Below are 7,392 nucleotides of genomic sequence, written 5' to 3'. Positions count from 1 at the left end.
TCTGGAATGCTCCTCACAGCTAACACAGGTCTGTTTGGTTGGCTGTGTGCATGAAAGGAAAATTCCCCCTTGATGCTTACTGCTTAGACGTACTCTTGGAGCCAAAAGCATGGATAGGTCCCAATGAAGCCACCGTGGAAAAATGGAAAAACTTAGCTAACACAGTGGTGTAAACATGGTAAGTTTATACCATCAAGACACTCTTCTTAATTTACTTATCTGGATGATGACACTTATCTATTGTCTTTATTTTTCATATAACTACTACAAATTATTGATCATCTACTATGTACTACAAAGTGTGCTAAGGTCTTTGCAAATATTACATATGTTATTTGCAAATATTACATGTTATTATGAACCTCTGTGACTTTACATGTGGTGAAATCAAAATTAGAAATTTACCTCAAGCCACTTATCTTGAATGGATCCAGAAGTCAAACTCAAGGCTGAGTAAATAAGTTTGAATGAGGAGACATAATATCATTGTCCACTTTTTCTTTGCCAGTTTTAAAAAATACTTATACTTCAGAGAAGCAAGGACAGTTTAATAAGCCAAAGCAAGGGAAGACCTAATCTTAGAAAAAAGACAGACTCAAGCAAACACCTCGACCCTCCTCACTCCACTCCACAGTGTGGCACTGGATCTAGGGTGGTCAGGACCTGGGTAAAGACTTGAGCTAAGGACTTAGAGGCAGCCCAGGACATAGTCCAGGTGGGGCGGTGGCAGCCACTGTTGGTGCTCAGTCAAAGCAGCACTCCAGAAGCAGCTCAAACTTCTGACAGCAACGTGGCTGTCCAGATTTCCCACAGCTGCCTCCCTGCATGCCCCAGCCCAAGCTGAGCCAATGCTCTGGCCCTGCACCAGTCCCTCTCACTCCATGGCAGCACAGCACTAGATCTGGGGCAGCGAAGACCAGGGAAAAGATGCAACCATGGGCTGCATCGAGCAGAGCTGCAGACTTCTACACAGGCAACACACTGGTCCTCTACAACAGCACAAGCCCCACTTGCTTCAGCACTCCCCTCCTTTGGGGCAGAGGTCCCAGTGCGGGAGAAGGAAAAATACACACTTAAAGGGAACGGAGCCAATGCAATCCTGACCCTCAGGGCTTCTGCTCCAGCAACTAGGGATCAGACCCTGCCCCTGACAGGACGATGACAGCCAGCGAGCAGAGAGGAAGTCCCACCTCAAACTGTGCACAGGCTCTAGCTCCTCCATCACCAGCCACACTCCCTACCAAGGTGACAGCAGCCGGCACAACCTGAGGAAAGACATGATTGGCATCCACATAACTTCCAGCCTTCCCACCAAAGGCACTGGGCACATGTGCTCTACATAGGGAGGCTCCCACATGAGAACACCTCTTTAAGACCACAATAGGTAACTGTTTACCTAAATTCGTAGACAGAGAAAGTTAAGTAAAATGAAAAGGAAGAGGAACTACTCTCAATTGAAAGAACAAGAGAAAACCCCTGAAAAAATAATGAAACAGAAATAAACAATTTACCAGATAAAAAATTCAAAACAGCGTGGCATTCTGGCACAGAGTGGGGCCGGCACAGCTAGTGGCGGGGGGCATGGAGTGGGGACCCCTCCCTCAGCCACGAGTCCCACCCCATCCCCGCCCCCGTCGGTGAGGCCCACCTGACCGAACTATCTCCTGTGGCACAAGCCCAGGGTGGCTCCAGGCGCCCCTCCAGCAGAACCCCACCATGGGCAGCCAGAGCTCCAAGGCTCCCCAGGGCAATGTAACCGCCAAGGAGGCAGCAGGCACTTCCCCCACAAAGGTAAATGGACAGGAGAATGGCCACAAGAACGGCTGCGTGAAAAGCAACGGAGACTTATCCCCCAAAGGTGAAGGGGAGCCGCCCCCTCCCCCATGAATGGAACAGAGGAGGCAGCTGGGGCCACTGGCATTGCCATCAAGCCAGCACCCCCCAGCCAGGGCACTGTGGCCAAGGGGGAGGAGACCCCCAAGAAGATGAAGACATTCTCTTTCAAGAAGCCTTCCAAATTGAGTGGCCTGGCCTTCAGGAGAAATCGGAAGCCGGAGGGGATGATCTGTCTGCCTTGTCACCCACAGAGGAAGGGCAGGAGCAGGGTGGGGTCAGTGCCTGCAGCGAGGAAGGCACTGCCCAGGGAGGGAAGGCTGCCGCTACCCGAGAGCCAGGAGCCCCAGGCCAAAGGGGCAGAGGCTGGTGCTGCCTCCAAGGGAGGAGACACAGAAGAGGCAGGGCCCCAGGCACAGAGCCATCCACTGCTCGGGCCGGAGAGTGGCCCTACACCAGCGGGCAGGCAGAATGAGTAGCTGGGTGGGGGCAGGTGGGAGATCTCTAAGCTGCAGAAACTGTGCTGTCCTTGTGGTCACTGCCTGGATCTGGTGCCCTGGCTGCCTTCCTGTGCCCAGAAGGGAAGGGGCTGTTGCCCCCTAGCCACGTTCCCTCTCCTCCTCTCCCTCTTGTGGATTCTCCCATCATCCATCTGGTCTTCCTCTTAAGGCCAGTTGAAGATGGTCCCTTGCAGTTTCCTAAGTTAGGTTAGTGATGTGAAGTGCTCCTGCCCCTGGCCCTACCTCCTTCCCTGTCCCCATCCATGAAGAAGGCAATTGCTGGTTTTCGTCCCCAATTCTTTTCTAGGCAGGTTTTTTTTACTCCCCAAATCCCTAGGCCAGAGGTGGGGGTGCCTACACTCCCAAACCCTGAATGTCCAGCCTTCCCCTGCTGAGTTTGTAATCTCTTGTGCTGTGCCTAGTGGCCCCTGGGCTGGGGAGGACACTGCCCTTGTCTGGGTTTTTATAAATGCCTTACTCAAGTTCAAACCTCCAGCTTGTGAATCAACCGTCTCTTTTTTGACTTGGTAAGCAAGTATTAAGCTTTGGGGTGGTGGGGAGGTCTGTAATGTGAAAGAACTTCTTGTCTTTTTTTTTCCCCTCCCAGTGTTGTAAATGACTTTTAATGGCCAAACTCCAGATGTGTACTTTTTTTTTTTCTAACTGCTAAAACCATTTTCTTCCACCTGGTTTTACTGTAACGTTTGGAAAAGGAATATATGTCATCCCTTTAAAAAAAAAAGTTCAAAACATCAGTAATAAAAATGCTAATCGAATTATGGAAGAGAATTGATCTAAACATAGATAATTTTAACAAGGAACTAGAAAATATAAAAGACCCAATCAAAAATAGATAATTCAATATATGAAATAAAAAACACTCTAGAAGCTATGAATGTCAGACTAAATGACACAGAAAAACATATAAGTGATTTGGAAGATAAAATAATGAAAATCACCCAATCAGAATTGCAGAAAGAAAAACAAATGAAGAAGAAAAGAAACAAAAGTAACATATAAGATCTCTGGAATAATATTAAAGCCACCAACATTCACACTATAGGGGTTCCAGAATAAGAGAGAGAAGGGTATAGAAAATGTATTTGAAGACATTATGGCTGAAAACTTCCTAAAACTAAAGAAGGAAACATATATCTAGTTACAGGAGACACAGAGGGTCCCAAACAAGATGATACCAAATAGACCCACATCAAGACATATCATAATTAAAATGGCAAAAATTAAAGATGAAGAGAATTCTAAAGGGAGCAAAAGAAAACCAAAGAGTCATGTACAAGGGAATTTCCATAAGGTTATCAGCTGATTTCTCTACAAACACTTTGCAGGCCAGAAGGGAGTGGCATGATATATTCAAACTCCTGAAAGGGAAAAACCTGTAACCTAGCATACTCTACCCAGCAAGATTACCCTTTAGAATAGAAGGAGAGATAAAGAACTTCTCAGACAAGCAAAAACTAAAAGAATTCAGCAATACTAAACCTACCCTAAAAGAAACCTTGAAGGATCTTCTCTAAACGGAAAAGAAGAATCTAGAGGAAAGGGTAAATCCCATTAGGAAAGACAGATATATAGCAAGAATTGAAGATTACTTGAATAAGCCAGTATGTAGATTATAACACAAAAAATTGTAAAAGCAACTATAACTACAACAAACTGTTAAAGGGATAAGCATGAAGATGACATAAAAAAAAAACAAAATGTGCAGAAGGAGAGTAAAAAATGTAGATGTTTTAGAATGTGTTTGAACTTAAATGACCGTAAGTTTAAATCAAGTAGATATAATTATGGGTCAACATATATGAACCCCATGGTAACCACAAATGAAAAACCTACCATGGATACACAAAAAACAAAAAGAAAGGAACAGAAGCATACTACTAAAGAAATTCATCAAACCACAAGGGAAAAAACAAAAAGAAGAAGAAATGAACAGAAAAGAACTATAAAAACAAGTGGAAAACAAATAATAAAATGGCAATAAGTACATTCCTATAAACAATTACTTTAAATATCAACAGACTAAATGCTCCAATCAAAAGACATATGGTGGGCTTCCCTGGTGGCGCAGTGGTTGAGAGTCTGCCGGCCGACGCAGGGGACACGGGTTCGTGCCCCAGTCTGAGAAGATCCCACATGCCACGGAGTGGCTAGGCCCATGAGCCATGGCCACTGAGCCTGCGCGTCCAGAGCCTGTGCTCTGCAATGGGAGAGGCCACAACAGTGAGAGGCCCATGTACCGCAAAAAAAAAAAAAAAAAAAAAAAAAAAGACATATGATGGTTGACTGGATTAAAAAAAAAAAAGACCCTTCAACATGTTGCCTACAAGAGACTTACTTCAGGGCTAAAGACACACATAGACTGAAAGTGAAGGGATGGAAAAACATATTTCACACGAATGGAAATGACAAGAAAGCAGGGGTAGCAATACTCATATCAGACAAGATAGACTTTAAAACAAAGGCTATAACAAAAGACAAAGAAGAGCATTATATAATGATAAAGGGATCAATACAAGAAGAGGACATTACACTTCTTAACATATATGCACCCAATATAGGAGCACCTAAAGCAAATATTAACAGACATAAAGGGAGAAACTGACAATAATACAATAACAGTAGGGGACTTTAACAGTCCATTTACATCAATGGACAGATCATCCAGACAGAACATCAATAAGGCAACAGTGCTTAAATGGCACAACAGACCAGTTGGCAGGGAGATCAGCTCGGTGCTTTGTGACCACCTAGAGGGGTGGGATAGGGAGGGTGGGAGGGAGGCAGACACAAGAGGGAAGAGATATGGGGATATATGTATATGTGTAACTGTATCACTTTGTTATAAAGCAGAAACTAACACACCACTGTAAAGCAATTACACTCCAATAAAGATGTTAAAAAAAATGGAGGGGTACTTAAGCAAAATAAAAACAATTCGATAAAAAAAAAATAGACCAGTTGGATTGAACAGATTTATCTACAAGACATTTCATCCCCAAACACAGAATACACAATCTTTTCAACTGCACATGCAATGTTCTCCAAGATAGACCACATACTATCCTGAAGAACATACTGGGATACTAGGGCACGAAACAAGCCTCAACAAATTTAAGAGGATAGAAATTATATCAAGCATTTTTTCTGACTATAATGGTATGAAACTAGAAATCAACTACATAAAGAAAAATGGAATAAGAACAAACATGTGGGGACTAAACTACATGCTACTAAAAAACCAATGGGTCAATGAAATCAAAGAGGAAATCAGAAAATACCCCAAGACAAATGAAAATGGAAACACAGCTTTTTAAAATCTATGGGATGTAGCAAAAGCAGTTCTAAGAAGAAAGTTTATAGCAATACAGGCCTTCATAAATAAACAGGAAAAATCTCAAATAATCAACCTAAACTACCACCTAAAAGAATAAAAAAATAAAAAACAAAGCCCAAAGTCAGCAAAAGGAAGGAAATAATAAAGATCAGAGAGGAAATAAATAAACAGAGATAGAAAACAATAGAAAAGATCAGTGAAATCAAGACCTGGGTTTTTGAAAAGATAAACAAAATTGAAAAACCTTTAGCCAGGCTCACCAGGAAGAAAAGAGGACTCAAACAGAATAAGAAGAGAAATTACAACCGATACTACAGAGATATAAAAAATCATAACAGAATACTACGAACAGTTACATGCCGACAAATGGGATAACCTAGAAGAAATGGACAAATTTCTAGAAACATATGGCTTGCCAAGACTGAATCAAGAGGAAACAGACAATTTGAACATACTGATCACTAGAAGTGGAATTGAATTTGTAATTCAAAAACTCCCAGCAAACAAAAGTCCAGGATGGGACAGCATCACAGGTTATTCCACCAAAATATAAAGAAGAACTAATACATATCCTTCTCAAACTATTCCAAAAAAATTGAAGAGTATGGAACACACCCAAATTGATTCCATGAGGCCACTATTACCCTGATACCAAAACCAAACACACTACAAAAAAAGAAAATTACTGGCTAATATCTTTGATGAATATAGATGCAAAAATCCTCAACTAAATATTAGCAAACTGAATCCAACAATACGTAAAAAGGATCATACACCACGATCAACTTAGATTTATCCCAAATCAATCAACATGATATACCACAATAACAAAAGGAAGGACAAAAATCACATGATCATCTCAATAAACAAGAAAAAGCATTTGACAAAACCCAACATCCATTCATGATAAAAACTCTCATCAAAGTGGGTATAACAGGAGCATATCTCAAAATAATAAAGGCTATTTTCAACAAAGCCACAACCAACATCATACACAATGATGAAAAGATGATAGCCTTCCCACTAAACTCAGGAACAAGACAAGGATGCCCACTCTCACCACTTCTTTTTAACATAGAATTGGAAGTCCTAGCCACAAAAATCAAACATGAAAAAGAAATAAAAGGTTTCCAAATTGGAAGGGAAAAAAGTAAAGCTGTCACTATTTGCAGATGACATGATACTCTGTATAGAAAACCCTAAAGCTTCCACCCAAAAACCATTAGAACTAATAAATGAATTCAGCAAGGTCACAGGATACAAGATTAATGTACAAAAATCTGTTACATTTCTATACACTAATAACAAAATATCAGAAAGTTAAAAAAAAAATCCCATTTAAAATCTCACCAAAAAGAATAAAATACTTAGGAATAAACTTAACCAAGGAGGTGAAAGACCTTTGAAAAGTTTTGATGAAGGAAATTGAAGATGATATAAAGAGGAAAGATATCCCATACTCTTGGATTGGAAGAATACTGTTAAAATGGCCATTCTGCCCAAAGCAATCTACAGATTTAATGCAATCCCTATCAAAATACTCAAGACATTTTTCACAGAAGTAGAACAAATAATCCTAAAATTCATATGAAACCACAAAAGACCCCGAAAACAATCTTTTTTTTTTTCTTTTCTTACAACTTTATTGGAGTATAATTGCTTCACAATGGCCAAAAACAATCTTGAGGAAAAAGAACAAAGCAG

At 41.2% G+C, this 7,392-nt stretch overlaps 1 pseudogene across 1 annotated transcript; it reads left to right on the top strand.

Annotated features, from left to right (window-relative positions):
• Positions 1-1,716: 1,716 nt before the first annotated feature.
• On the top strand, positions 1,717-2,312 carry LOC307057066 (MARCKS-related protein-like; annotated as a pseudogene). The gene has a single exon. The product of its transcript is annotated as an MARCKS-related protein-like (transcript).
• The last annotated feature ends 5,080 nt before the right edge of the window (positions 2,313-7,392 follow it).

This window comes from Hyperoodon ampullatus, assembly GCF_949752795.1.
Source record: "Hyperoodon ampullatus genome assembly, chromosome: 8".
NCBI lineage: Eukaryota > Metazoa > Chordata > Mammalia > Artiodactyla > Ziphiidae > Hyperoodon > Hyperoodon ampullatus.
The sequence above is the reverse complement of the archived record's forward strand: the minus strand, read 5'-3'. Positions and strand labels throughout refer to the sequence as shown.